The following is a 14,853-nucleotide window of genomic DNA, read 5'->3' on the forward strand; positions in this document are numbered from 1 at the left end:
TTAGCAAGTGTCTAATATGCTTACGATATTGGTTAATTCACGTCAATATGTCATCTGCGGGCAATATGAGTTTTTATTTCTTAAAGTTACCATGTTGAGCTTTGCAGGCCCCCTTAAGGTGGCCACTATGTGTGTCATTAAGTTCTAGTGAGGGTCGGTTCTCGTGAGCCAGTTAATTTCCCACTCTTAGCGTTTGTTTATCAGGTACGGTTTCACTTAAAGAAAGGACTTGTAAGTGTGAAATTAGTTGTTGTTTAGCCTTGATTTTATAGTGTTAATTTACTGGTCGATCTTGAATGTTAAAGTATGAAAATTTTTTTTGGCCTCCTGTTGTCGGGTGTGGTCTGTGTTTCAGTGAGCTGAGGCAGCGGACAACCGAAGCACAGAGCTTCCCTTTAGATTATAAGTTTGGCTTACGGGCGGTGGACTTCACCTGAGCTCGTGTGTTCCTCTTCAGTAGCGTTTTCTGGGTTCACATTATGGTGGCCTACTCGATGTGGGGATGCAAACGGAGCCACGTCTTGGTTCGAAGTTAAGTATTACTTCCTTCAGTCGGCTCCACCGTTTGTGGTTAAACTTCTACCTTACAAGCTTGGGCCTTACTTCTTTTGTTAAACATTTATGATTATACAAAGTCATAACTTTCTATGCCCCAAAAGCCGATCTTACAAGCCAATGGGCATTTGAATAATTTCGTGGTTCGCTCCGCAAGGTTCTCTGGTCTAGTAATTTGCAAGATTGCCCAACTTGCGTTTTAATAAATATTTTCTTACAAGGGAACCTCCCCATCGCACCCCCCTCAGATTTAGTTATAAGTTGGCACAGTGGATAGGCCTTGAAAAACTGAAAACAGATCAATTGAGAAAACAGGAAGAAGTTGTGTGGAACTGTGAAAAAATAAGCAAAATATACAAACTGAGTAGTTCATGGAAGATAGGCAACAACATGGAGAGTGGGACCGCAGGAGCGCCGTGGTCTTGTGGTAACGTGAGCAGCTGCGGAACGAAAGGTCCTTGCTTCAAATCTTCCATCGAATGAAAAGTTTCATTTTTTATTTTCAGTTTATGTGACAAACTCTTATGTTTTCATCACTTTTTTGGGAGTGATTATCACATCCACTAGAAAACCTATATCGGGCAAGGTAGAAGAATCTTTTTACCCATTCGCCAAGTGTACAAGTTAGGTGGGTCGACAACATATATCTGTCATGTGACGCACATGCCGTCACCAGTATCGTATAGAATATATCAGATGTGTTTTCCTGTGGAGGAATCGGTTGACCTACGACCCTGCGATCAAATGTTTTCGGTTCCCATTGGAGAGGCACGTCCTTTCGTCTACTAATCGCACGGTTTTGCGATGCGGTCGCAAAACACAGACACTAAACTTATTATAGTGAACAGAGACGTCAATGAACGAACGGACAGATAATAACGATGCAAAAATAAAGGAAGTAAAACTTTCACTCGAGGGAAGACTAGAACCAAGGACCTCTCGATCAGCAGCCGCTCACGTTACCACGGGACCACCGCGCCCATGAGCTCACAATGTCCATGATGTTGCCTATGTAGCACATGGACGACTCAGTTTGTATATTTTGCTTATTTTTTCACAGTTCCACACAACTTCTTCCTGTTTTCTTAATTTATCTGTGTTCAGTTTATCAAGGCCTATCCACTGTGCCAGCTTATAACTAAATCTGAGGGGGTGCGATGGGGAGGTTCCCTTGTAAGTATTCGTGTTAAAACTGAGGCTGTGTGTCCACTGTTATTTTACATGTAATGTTAAAGTATTGGAATTGAAAGGATCTGAAATAACGTGTCTTAACTAGAGTTGTTTTGTTAAATTTATGGTCAAATTCAGCCTTAGTGGCGTTTCGCAGTGTTTATGGGAGGTCTTTGGCTAATGATTTATTAACTTGCTTATGATTTTATGTAATGAGTGTTTCGTAAATAATCTTGCCTGAGTGGCGTCTGTCAATTTTTATGTGAGATTGTTTTTTGTAGTTAATAAACAAATTGGTATTGAAATGTTCACTTTATTGGGTCAGCCCTTCCACTCCCTTTAGACTTAAAGGTGAAACAAAGCAGATGTTAAGTAAAAATGTTCCATATGGAATAGATTCTCAGATATCTGAGTGGCTCGAAAACTTCTTAAGTAATAGATCCCAGTATGTTGTCCTCGACTGCGAGTGTTCTTCAGAGACAAGAGTATTGTCAGGTGTGTCCCACGGAAGTGTGATAGAACGGTTGCTGCTTTCTGTCCACATAAATGATCTGGTGGATAGGGTTGGCAGTAATCTGCGTTGTTCGCAGATGATGCTAGGGCGCAAGGGAAGGTGTCGGAGTTGAATGACCCTTGAGGGATATAAGGTGACTTATACGAAATTTATAATTGTCTGATGAATTGCAGCTTGCTCTAAATGCTGACAGAAATGTAAGTTAATGAGGATGAGTAGCAAAATCAAACCTGTAATGTTCGGATGTAGCATTAATAGTGTGCTACATAACACTGTCACGTCGTTTAAATGTCAGGGCGTACTGCTGCAAAGCGATATCAAATGGAACGGGCAATTTAGAACTGTGATAGAGAAGATGAACTGTCGACTTCGGTTTATTGGGAGAATTTTTGGATAGCGTGATTCATCAGTAAAGGGGATCACATATAGGATGCTGGTTCAAATGGCTCTGACCACTATGGGACTTAACGTCTAAGGTCATCAGTCCCCTAGAACTACTTAAACCTAACTAACCTAAGGACATCGCACACACCCATGCCCGAGGCAGGATTCGAACGTGCGACCGTAGCGGTCACGCGGTTCCAGACTGTAGCGCCTAGAACCACACGGCTCCTCCGGCCGGCTAGGATGCTGGTGCTACCTGTTCCTGAGTACTGATAGAGTGTTTATGATCAATAATAGGCCGAATTAAAGGAAATATTGAAGCAATTCGGAAACGGGCTGCTAGATTTGTTGTCGGTAAGTACGAACAACACGCAGTTATTACAGAGACGCATGGAGAACTATAATGCGAATCCCTCGAGTCAAGGCGACATTCTTTCCGGGGAGCACTACTGAGAAAATTTAGAGAATCGGCATTTGAAGCTGAATGGAAAATGTTTCTACTGATGTCAGCATACACTTAGCCTAAGGACGACGATGATAAGACACGAGAAATACGATCTCGAACGGAGGCTTACAGACTGTCGCTATCCTCTGGCCACGCACCGTACCATGGATTGCAGAGTATGTACTGGACGACAGTTATTGAACTATATGAAATAAAATCGACACAACTTCTAAACGGTTTGCGTTAGGAGGTTCAAACTGCACGCCTCGTCCCAGGTCGTGATGGGAATTAGTACGCGCATGCGCACACGCCCTGTTGTTGTCGGCCATTTGCACGTGAAAATGTGACGGTATAGCGCTTTGTATAGCAGTAGCAGCCCAACTGCTGCTCAAAGGAAGTTTGCGACCGAGTTCAAGCTGAAAACAACCGGTCCCAGTGTGATAACAATCAATCAAGAATTTAATTCGCAAGTTTGAGAGGACGGGTGGTGTCCGTGACGACAGTCATCCAAAAAGGTTCAAAACGCCTGAAGACACGCTCTGTGTTTCAAACCAGTTCCAGGAAATCGATCAGACGAGCTACGCAACATGTGGGATTCAACCGAGAGACACTGGGACAAACTGTAATTGAAGACCTGCATCTCTATCCATTCAAAATTCAAACGCGTCAGTCATTAAGCCCCAGGGCCCTCGACTAGCGGTTGTGTTTCGCCAACACTGTTGTCCACAGAATTGACGAACAGGACTTTCATGTGATTATGGTTTGGTTTATCAACGAAGCCCACTTTCATTTTGATGGGTTCGTCAATAAGCAAAATTGGTGCATTTCGCGATCGAGAAGTCTCTTCATCCTCGACGGATGGCTGTATGGGTGTGAAATCTCCAGTCACGGGACAATCGGTGCGATATTCCTTGATGCAACAGAAGCTACAGTAACCGAAAGTGAACGTCTTGGAAGATGATTTTATCCCCATTATCCAAAGTGACCCTGGTACATGCAAGACGGAGATCGACCTCATCGAAGCAGGAGAGTGTTTAATGGAGGAGCACTTTGGGGACAGCATTCTGGCTCTGAGGTACCCAGAGACCACTGCCATGGGCCTCGATTCTCCATGATATTCTCCGGATCTGGACACATACGAATAATTTTTGTGGGGATATATTAAAGATTTGCAGCAATAACCCCTAAACCATTGATGAGCTGAAAACAGCCGTTCAGGATGTCATCGACAGCATCGATTTTCCGACACTTCAGTGGGTCATGCAGAATTTAGCTATTCTTCTGCGCCGCACCATCGCCAACGATGGTAGACATATAGAACATATTATAACCTAAATCTGAATATCTGTAGTGACGTTTACATGTTGTATAAAGTGTGTGCACGCCGTAATTTGTAACTAATATACTTTTTCTTCCCATTGGTTCAATAATTGTCGCCCTGTATGTAGATGTATATGAAGATGCTACGAAATTAAATTCTGTTTCGATTCTCTACATATATATCTGACGTTATTATTTATTATAGCTTACGTATCCTCTAAAATATTAATCAGGTCTTCATGACCATGTTAGCTTTTATAACAGACCAACATTTAATAAGTCTGCAGTTGCTAAACCCAGCTTCAATACTACTAAAAAAGCCGTTATTCTACGAATTGCGTGGCTTAGGAGGAAATAATGCCATTCAATGGACTCATTGCATTGGTTGAGAGAAGAACTCTAACAAAACCCTCAGATTATTACGCTGTTTCAGCGCTTAGACACAACGCACACAAAGTAAACCGGCTTCCTTGCGAAGAGTCCTCTGCAAACGCACATACTTCAGACAATTTTGTTCTTAAGGTTTTCTTTAGGGTGTATTAACAAACAGTTCAGGCTGAATGCTGTAAAGATCCAGTGTGCTTAAACGACACTGCAGGGATCTTGAATTATATTCTGATATACGAACTGATATACGAGCTGGGACAGCATCGTTAGAGAGGCTATCGAAATTCGTACCAGGGACGGACTCATCAACAGAGATTGCTGCTATAACCACAGCAAGGCATGGGAACCAGCACTGAGTCGAATTAAAAAGAGGCTCAGCAAAGAAAACGAACAAGCGACCAGGGCGGACGAGGCAGTTACACCGACGCCAGCCTCTCAGCGACCGCCGACGCGCGGCCGCGGGCGCGGACCGCGGAGAAAACGCTTCGCGGGGGAAGGGGATTTAGGACGGCCGCCCGCCCTCAGGAGCTCAGTTCGTCAGCGCACCTGACGATGGCGACATGTCTGATCGCCGAAATATTGTGCCCGTTGGACTCTATGGACCGGCAGTACACCCGTGGACTGTTCGAGCAAATTTATTCCAAACTTCACAAATCAGTCCCAACCAGCATTCAAGAATTCGTCGACTGCTCATTCAAAAGATACCAGTACTGGTTCACATACGCTGAAGGACCTCTGTCCTAACTCGTATACGCTGTACAAAGAGCTCTTTTTGAACGTATGCTTGAGATTGGCTGAAGCGCCCCGAATCGTATGATAAATTTCTCCTGTGTGAATAGTACTTAAAAGGCAAAGGTCCCGAGTTCGAGTCACGGTCCGGCACACAGGTTTAATCTGCCAGGAAGTTTCAGAATTAATTTTGCTTGTTGTATATTAGACGTTTACATATATGAGGAACAGCAGTGAACCTAACACCGAGCTCTACGCAAGGCCATAGGTGATTTCTCCCCGATCAAAATTAGGCCAGCGGTGTATATTGGTTGCATTAATAAGTATTGCATTTTTGTATGCTTGGTTGGTTATGACATTGTTCACTGGTTGGCTGAATCATCAATCCTAAAAACCAATTTATTTAGGCAAAGTAGATGTTGTTGTTGTTGTGGTCTTCAGTCCTGAGACTGGTTTGATGCAGCTCTCCATGCTACTCTATCCTGTGCAAGCTTTTTCATCTCCCAGTACCTACTGCAACCTACATCCTTCTGTATCTGCTTAGTGTATTCATCTCTAGGTCTCCCTCTACGATTTTTACCCTCCACGCTGCCCTCCAATACTAAATTGGTGATCCCTTGATGCCTCAGAACATGTCCTACCAACCGATCCCTTCTTCCGGTCAATTTGTGCCATAAACTTCTCTTCTCCCCAATCCTATTTAATACTTCCTCATTAGTTATGTGATCTACCCATCTAATCTTCAGCATTCTTCGGTAGCACCACATTTCGAAAGCTTCTATTCTCTTCTTGTCCAAACTATTTATCGTCCATGTTTCACTTCCATACATGGCTACACTCCATACGAATACTTTCAGAAATGACTTCCTGACACTTAAATCAATACTGGATGTTAACAAATTTCTCTTCTTCAGAAACGCTTTCCTTGCCATTGCCAGCCTACATTTTATATCCTCTCTACTTCGACCATCATCAGTTATTTTGCTCCCCAAATAGCATAACTCCTTTACTACTTTAAGTGTCTCATTTCCTAATCTAATTCCCTCAGCATCACCCGACTTAATTAGATTACATTCCATTATCCTTGTTTTGCTTTTGTTGATGTTCATCTTACATCCTTCTTTCAAGACACTGTCCATTCCATTCAACTGCTCTTCCAAGTCCTTTGCTGTCTCTGACAGAATTACAATGTCATCGGCGAACCTCAAAGTTTTTATTTCTTCTCCATGAATTTTAATACCTACTCCAAATTTTTCTTTTGTTTCCTTTACTGCTTGCTCAGTATACAGATTGAACAACATCGGGGAGAGGCTACAACCCTGTCTTACTCCCTTCCCAACCACTGCTTCCCTTTCATGTCCCTCGACTCTTATAACTGCCATCTGGTTTCTGTACAAATTGTAAATAGCCTTTCGCTCCCTGTATTTTACCCCTGCCACCTTTAGAATTTGAAAGAGAGTATTCCAGTCGACATTGTCAAAAGCTTTCTCTAAGTCTACAAATGCTAGAAACGTAGGTTCGCTTTTTCTTAATCTTTCTTCTAAGATTAGTCGTAAGGTTAGTATTGCCTCACGTGTTCCATTGTTTCTACGGAATCCAAACTGATCTTCTCCGAGGTCGGCTTCTACTAGTTTTTCCATTCGTCTGTAAAGAATTCGTGTTAGTATTTTGCAGCTGTGACTTATTAAACCGATAGTTCGGTAATTTTCACATCTGTCAACACCTGCTTTCTTTGGGATTGGAATTATTATATTCTTCTTGAAGTCTGAGGGTATTTCGCCTGTTCCATACATCTTGCTCACCAGATGGTAGAGTTTTGTCAGGACTGGCTCTCCCAAGACCGTCAGTAGTTCCAGTGGAATGTTGTCTACTCCGGGGGCCTTGTTTCGACTCAGGTCTTTCAGTGCTCTGTCAAACTCTTCACGCAGTATCATATCTCCCATTTCATCCTCATCTACATCTTTTTCCATTTCCATAATATTGTCCTCAAGTACATCGCCCTTGTATAGACCCTCTATATACTCCTTCCACCTTTCTGCTTTTCCTTCTTTGCTTAGAACTGGGTTTCCATCTGAGCTCTTGATATTCATACAAGTCGTTCTCTTATCTCCGAAGGTCTCTCTAATTTTCCTGTAGGCAGTATCTAGCATACCCCTAGTGAGATAGGCCTCTACATCCTTATATTTGTCCTCTAGCCATCCCTGCTTAGCCATTTTGCACTTCCTGTCGATCTCATTTTTGAGACATTTGTATTCCTTTTTGCCTGCTTCATTTACTGCATTTTTATATTTTCTCCTATCATCAATTAAATTCAATATTTCTTCTGTTACCCAAGGATTTCTACTAGCCCTCGTCTTTTTACCTACTTGATCCTCTGCTGCCTTCGCTATTTCATCCCTCAAAGCTACCCATTCTTCTTCTACTGTATTTCTTTCCCCCATTCCTGTCAGGTGTTCCCTTATGCTCTCCCTGACACTCAGTACAACCTCTGGTTCTTTCAGTTTATTCAGGTCCCATCTCCTTAAATTCCCACCTTTTTGCAGTTTCTTCAGTTTTGATCTACAGGTCATAACCAATAGATTGTGGTCAGAGTCCGCATCTGCCCCTGGAAATGTCTTACAATTTAAAACCTGGTTCCTAAATCTCTGTCTTAGCATTATATAATCTATCTGATACCTTTTAGTATCTCCAGGGTTCTTCCATGTATACAACCTTCTTTCATGATTCTTAAACCAAGTGTTAGCTATGATTATGTTGTGTTCTGTGCAAAATTCTACCAGGCGGCTTTCTCTTTCATTTCTTAGCCCCAATCCATATTCACCTACTATGTTTCCTTCTCTCCCTTTTCCTACACTCGAATTCCAGTCACCCATGACTATTAAATTTTCGTCTCCCTTCACAATCTGAATAATTTCTTTTATTTCATCATACATTTCTTCAATTTCTTCGTCATCTGCAGAGCTAGTTGGCATATAAACTTGTACTACTGTAGTAGGTGTGGGCTTCGTATCTATCTTGGCCACAATAATGCGTTCACTATGTTGTTTGTAGTAGCTTACCCGCATTCCCATTTTCCTATTCATTATTAAACCTACTCCTGCATTACCGCTATTTGATTTTGTGTTTATAACCCTGTAGTCACATGACCAGAAGTCTTGTTCCTCCTGCCACCGAACTTCACTAATTCCCACTATATCTAACTCCAACCTATCCATTTCCCTTTTTAAATTTTCTAACCTACCTGCCCGATTAAGGGATCTGACATTCCACGCCCCGATCCGTAGAACGCCAGTTTTCTTTCTCCTGCTAACGACATCCTCTTGAGTAGTCTCCGCCCGGAGATCCGAATGGGGGACTATTTTACCTCCGGAATATTTTACCCAAGAGGACGCCATCATCATTGAATCATACAGTAAAGCTGCATGCCCTCGGGAAAAATTACGGCTGTAGTTTCCCCTTGCTTTCAGCAGTTCGCAGTACCAGCACAGCAAGGCCGTTTTGGTTATTGTTACAACGCCAGATCAGTCAATCATCCAGACTGTTGCTGTTGCAACTACTGAAAAGGCTGCTGCCCCTCTTCAGGAACCACATGTTTGTCTGGCCTCTCAACAGATACCCCTCCGTTGTGGTTGCACCTACGGTAAAGGCAAAGTAGATATGGGCGAGAAATATCTCACAGTCAGCTTAACGGCTCGTTCATCGAAACAGCTGTCAAGAATAATAAACAGAAGAAAGGAAAAGGAAGCTGAGAATCACTTAGATGAAGACCAGTTTGGTTTTCAGAAAGGTAAGGAACTCAGAGAGGCAGTTCTAACGTTACAATTGATAATGGACCAACGGCTCAGAAATATCAAGACACATTCACAGGGTTAGTTGATTTGCAACAAGCATTCGACACTGTAATATCTGATGTAAGCTATAGGGAAAGAGGAGTAATATGCAATGAGTACAAGAACGAAGACTAAACAATAAGAGTGAAAGACTAAGAACGAAGTGCTCGGATTAAATATTATGTCAGACTGGAATGTAGTCTTTCGTCAGTACCGTTCTATCTAGACAATGAAGAACAATCTAAGAGAAAGATTCAAGAGTGAGATTAAAATTAAGTGTGAGTGCGTATCAGTGACAAGATTCGCTGGTGACATCGCTGTCCTCAAGTGAAAGTGAAGACAAATTATAGGATCTGGGGAATGGAATGAACATATTAAACCACACTACCAAAAATTATTTTTAGTGCGTAGAATTTTGTGTATACTTGTGAAAATGAAAATGTAACTGATAATTTTTTTTTTTTTGGTCATCAGTCTACTGACTGGTTTGATGCGGCCCGCCACGAATTCCTTTCCTGTGCTAACCTCTTCATCTCAGAGTTGGCACTTGCAACCTACGTCTTCAATTATTTGCTTGACGTATTCCAATCTCTGTCTTCCTCTACAGTTTTTGCCCTCTACTGCTCCCTCTAGTACCATGGAAGTCATTCCCTCTTGTCTTAGCAGATGTCCTATCATCCTGTCCCTTCTCCTTATCAGTGTTTTCCACATATTCCTTTCCTCTCCGATTCTGCGTAGAACCTCCTCATTCCTTACCTTATCAGTCCACCTAATTTTCAACATTCGTCTATAGCACCACATCTCAAATGCTTCGATTCTCTTCTCTTCCGGTTTTCCCACAGTCCATGTTTCACTACCATACAATGCTGTCCTCCAGAAGTACATCCTCAGAAATTTCTTCCTCAAATTAAGGCCGTTATTTGATATTAGTAGACTTCCCTTGGCCAGAAATACCTTTTTGGCCATAGCGAGTCTGCTTTTGATGTCCTCCTTGCTCTGTCCGTCATTGGTTACTTTACTGCCTAGACAGCAGAATTCCTTAACTTCATTGACTTCGTGACCATCAATCCTGATGTTAAGTTTCTCGTTGTTCTCATTTCTACTACTTCTCATAACCTTCGTCTTTCTCCGATTTACTCCCAAACCATACTGTGTACTCATTAGACTGTTCATTCCGTTCAGCAGATCATTTAATTCTTCTTCACTTTCACTCAGGATAGCAATGTCATCAGCGAATCGTATCATTGATATCCTTTCACCTTGTATTTTAATTCCACTCCTGAACCTTTCTTTTATTTCCATCATTGCTTCCTCGATGTACAGATTGAAGAGTAGGGGCGAAAGCCTACAGCCTTGTCTTACACCCTTCTTAATACGAGCACTTCGTTCCTGATCGTCCACTCTTATTATTCCCTCTTGGTTGTTGTACATATTGTATATGACCCGTCTCTCCCTATAGCTTATCCCTACTTTTTGCAGAATCTCGAACAGCTTTCACCATTTTATATTGTCGAACGCTTTTTCCAGGTCGACAAATCCTATGAAAGTGTCTTGATTTTTCTTTAGCCTTGCTTCCATTATCAGCCGTAACGTCAGAATTGCCTCTCTCGTCCCTTTACTTTTCCTAAAGCCAAAGTGATCGTCACCTAGCGCATAACCAATTTTCTTTTCCATTTTTCTGTATATTATTCTATTATTCTTGGAAGCAGCTTCGATGCATGAGCTGTTAAGCTGGTTGTGCGATAATTCTCGCACTTGTCAGCTCTTGCCGTCTTCGGAATTGTATGGATGATGCTTTTCCGAAAGTCACATGGTATATCGACAGACTCATATTTTCTACACACCAACGTGAATAGTCGTTTTGTTGCCACTTCCCCCAATGATTTTAGAAATTCTGATGGAATGTTATCTATCCCTTCTGCCTTATTTGACTGTAAGTCCTCCAAAGCTCTTTTAAATTCCGATTCTAATACTGGGTCCCCTATCTCTTCTAAATCGACTCCTGTTTCTTCTTCTATCACATCAGACAAATCTTCACCCTCATAGAGGCTTTCAATGTATTCTTTCCACCTATCTGCTCTCTCCTCTGCATTTAACAGTGGAATTCCCGTTGCACTCTTAATGTAACCAACGTAGCTTTTAATGTCACCAAAGGTTGTTTTGACTTTCCTGTATGCTGAGTCTGTCCTTCCGACAATCATATCTTTTTCGATGTCGTCACATTTTTCCTGCAGTCATTTCGTCTTTGCTTCCCTGCACTTCCTGTTTATTTCATTCCTCAGCGACTTGAATTTCTGTATTCCTGATTTTCCCGGAACATGTTTGTACTTCCTCCTTTCATCAATCAACTGAAGTATTTCTTCTGTTACCCATGGTTTCTTCGCCGCTACCTTCTTTGTACCTATGTTTTCCTTCCCAACTTCTGTGATGGCCCTTTTTAGAGATGTCCATTCCTCTTCAACTGTACTGCCTACTGCGCTATTCCTTATTGCTGTATCTATAGCGTTAGAGAACTTCAAACGCATCTCGTCATTCCTTAGTACTTCCGTATGCCACTTCTTTGCATATTGATTCTTCCTGACTAATGTCTTGAACTTCAGCCTACTCTTCATCACTACTATATTGTGATCTGAGTCTATATCTGCTCCTGGGTACGCCTTACAATCCACTATCTGATTTCGGAATCTCTGTCTGACCATGATGTAATCTAATTGAAATCTTCCCGTATCTCCCGGCCTTTTCCAAGTATACCTCCTCCTCTTGTGATTCTTGAAAAGGGTATTCGCTATTACTAGCTGAAAGTTGTTACAGAACTCAATTAGTCTTTCTCCTCTTTCATTCCTAGTCCCAAGCCCATATTCTCCTGTAACCTTTTCTTCTACTCCTTCCCCTACAACTGCATTCCAGACGCCCATGACTATTAGATTTTCGTCCCCCTTTACATACTGCATTACCCTTTCAATATCCTCATACACTTTCTCTATCTGTTCATGTTCAGCTTGCGACGTCGGCATGTATACCTGAACTATCATTGTCGGTGTTGGTCTGCTGTCGATTCTGATTAGAACAACCCGATCACTGAACTGTTCACAGTAACACACCCTCTACCCTACCTTCCTATTCATAACGAATCCTACACCTGTTATACCATTTTCTGCTGCTGTTGATATTACCAGATACTCATCTGACCAGAAATCCTTGTCTTCCTTCCACTTCACTTCACTGACCCCTACTATATCTAGATTGAGCCTTTGCATTTCCCTTTTCAGATTTTCTAGTTTTCCTACCACGTTCAAGCTTCTGACATTCCACGCCCCGACTCGTAGAACGTTGTCCTGTCGTAGATTATTCAATCTTTTTCTCATGGTAACCTTCCCCTTGGCAGTCCCCTCCCGGAGATCCGAATGGGGGACTATTCCGGAATCTTTTGCCAATGGAGAGATCATCATGACACTTCTTCAATTACCGAGCGGGGTGGCGCAGTGGTTGGACACTGGACTCGCATTCGGAAGGACGACGGTTCAATCCCGAGTCCGGCCATCCTGATTTAGGTTTTCCGTGATTTCCCTAAATCACTCCCGCAAATGCCGGGATGGTTCCTCTGAAAGGGCACGGCCGACTTCCTTCCCAACCCTTCCCTAATCTGATGAGACCGATGACCACGCTGTCTGGTCTCCTTCCCCAAACCAACCAACCAACCAACCAACCAACCAACCAACCAACCAACCAACTTCTTCAATTACAGGCAACATGTCCTGTGGATACACGTTACGTGTCTTTAATGCAGTGGTTTCCATTGCCTTCTGCATCCTCATTTCGTTGATCACTGATATTTTATACAGGATCAAAGAGTCCATATTCCCATATTTATACTAGCTCAACAAATAAACCAGGTTGTCGCCTTCTGTTTTCTTGTGGGCAGTTATTATATACCTGACTGTTCGCTTTTGTCTTTTACCATACCTATCTTGTCATGTAAGCATCGTTCCTGTAGCTTTGAACAATTTATAAGATAGTGGACTAAGTTGTAATGACAATGTATTGAAATATTTTGTTACAATATAAGTCCTCATATTTATGTTAATAATCGTTCTACTTCTAGATCGATTTTTCAGCGTTTTGTGAGAGACATGCAACATTTCAAATCCACTATCGGCGTGAATTAGGTACTAATTTTTAATACACTACTGGCCATTAACATTGCTACACCACGAAGATGACGTGCTACAGACACGAAATTTAACCGACAGGAAGAAGATGCTGTGATATGCAAATGATTAGCTTTTCAGAGCATTCACAAAAGGTTGGCGCCTGTGGCGGCACCTACAACTTGCTGACTTGAGGAAAGTTTCCAACCCATTTCTCATACACAAACAGAAGCTGACCGGCGTTGCCTGGTGAAACGTTGTTGTGATGGGCTTCGTTTAACGAGGAGAAATGCGTACCATTACGTTTCCGATTTTGATAAAGGTCGGATTATAGCCTATCGCTATTGCGGTTTATATTATCGCGACATTGCTGCTTCCGTTGGTCGAGATCCAACGACTGTTAGCAGAATATGGAATCGGTGCGTTCAGGAGGGTAATACGGAGCGCCGTGCTGGATCCCAACGGCCTCGTATCACTACAGTCGAGATGACAGGTATCTTATCTGCATGGCTGTAACGCATCGTGCAGCCACGTCTCGATCCCTGAGTCAACAGATGGAGACATTTGCAAGACAATAACCATCCGCACGAACAGTTTGACGACGTTTGCAGCAGCATGGACTATCAGCTCGGAGACCAAGGCTGCGGTTACCCTTGACGCTGCATCACAGACAGGAGCGCCTGCGATGGTGAACTCAACGACGAACCTGGGTACACGAATGGCAAAACTTCATTTTTTCGGATTAATCCAGGTTCTGTTTATATCATCATGATGGTCGCATCCGTGTTTGGCGACATCGCTGTGAACGCACATAGGAAGCGTGTATTCGTCATCGCCATACTGGCGTACCACCCGGGGTGATAGTCTGGGGTGCCATTGGTTAAACGTCTCGGTCAACTCTTGTTCTCATTGACGGCACTTTGAGTAGTGGACGTTACATTTCAGATGTGTTACGACCCGTGACTCTACCCTTCATTCGATCCCTGCGAAACCCTACATTTCAGCAGGATAATGCACGACCGCATGTTGCAGGTCCTGTACGGGCCTTTCTGGATACAGAAAATGTTCGACTGCTGTCCTGGCCAGCACAGTCTCCAGTTCTCTCACCAACTGGAAACGTCTGGTCAATGGTGGCCGAGCAGCTGGCCCGTCACAACACGCCAGTCACTACTCTTGATGAACTGCGATATCGTGTTGAATCTGCATGGGCAGCTGTACCTGTACATGCCATCCAAGCTGTGTTTGACTCAATGCCCAGGCGTATTAAGGCCGTTATTACGGCCAGAGGTGGTTGTTCTGGGTACTGTTTTCTCACGATCTATGCATCCAAATTGCGTGAAAATGTTATCACATGTCAGTCGTAGTATAATA

Source organism: Schistocerca serialis, chromosome 9, assembly GCF_023864345.2.
Source record: "Schistocerca serialis cubense isolate TAMUIC-IGC-003099 chromosome 9, iqSchSeri2.2, whole genome shotgun sequence".
Taxonomy (NCBI): Eukaryota; Metazoa; Arthropoda; class Insecta; order Orthoptera; family Acrididae; genus Schistocerca; species Schistocerca serialis.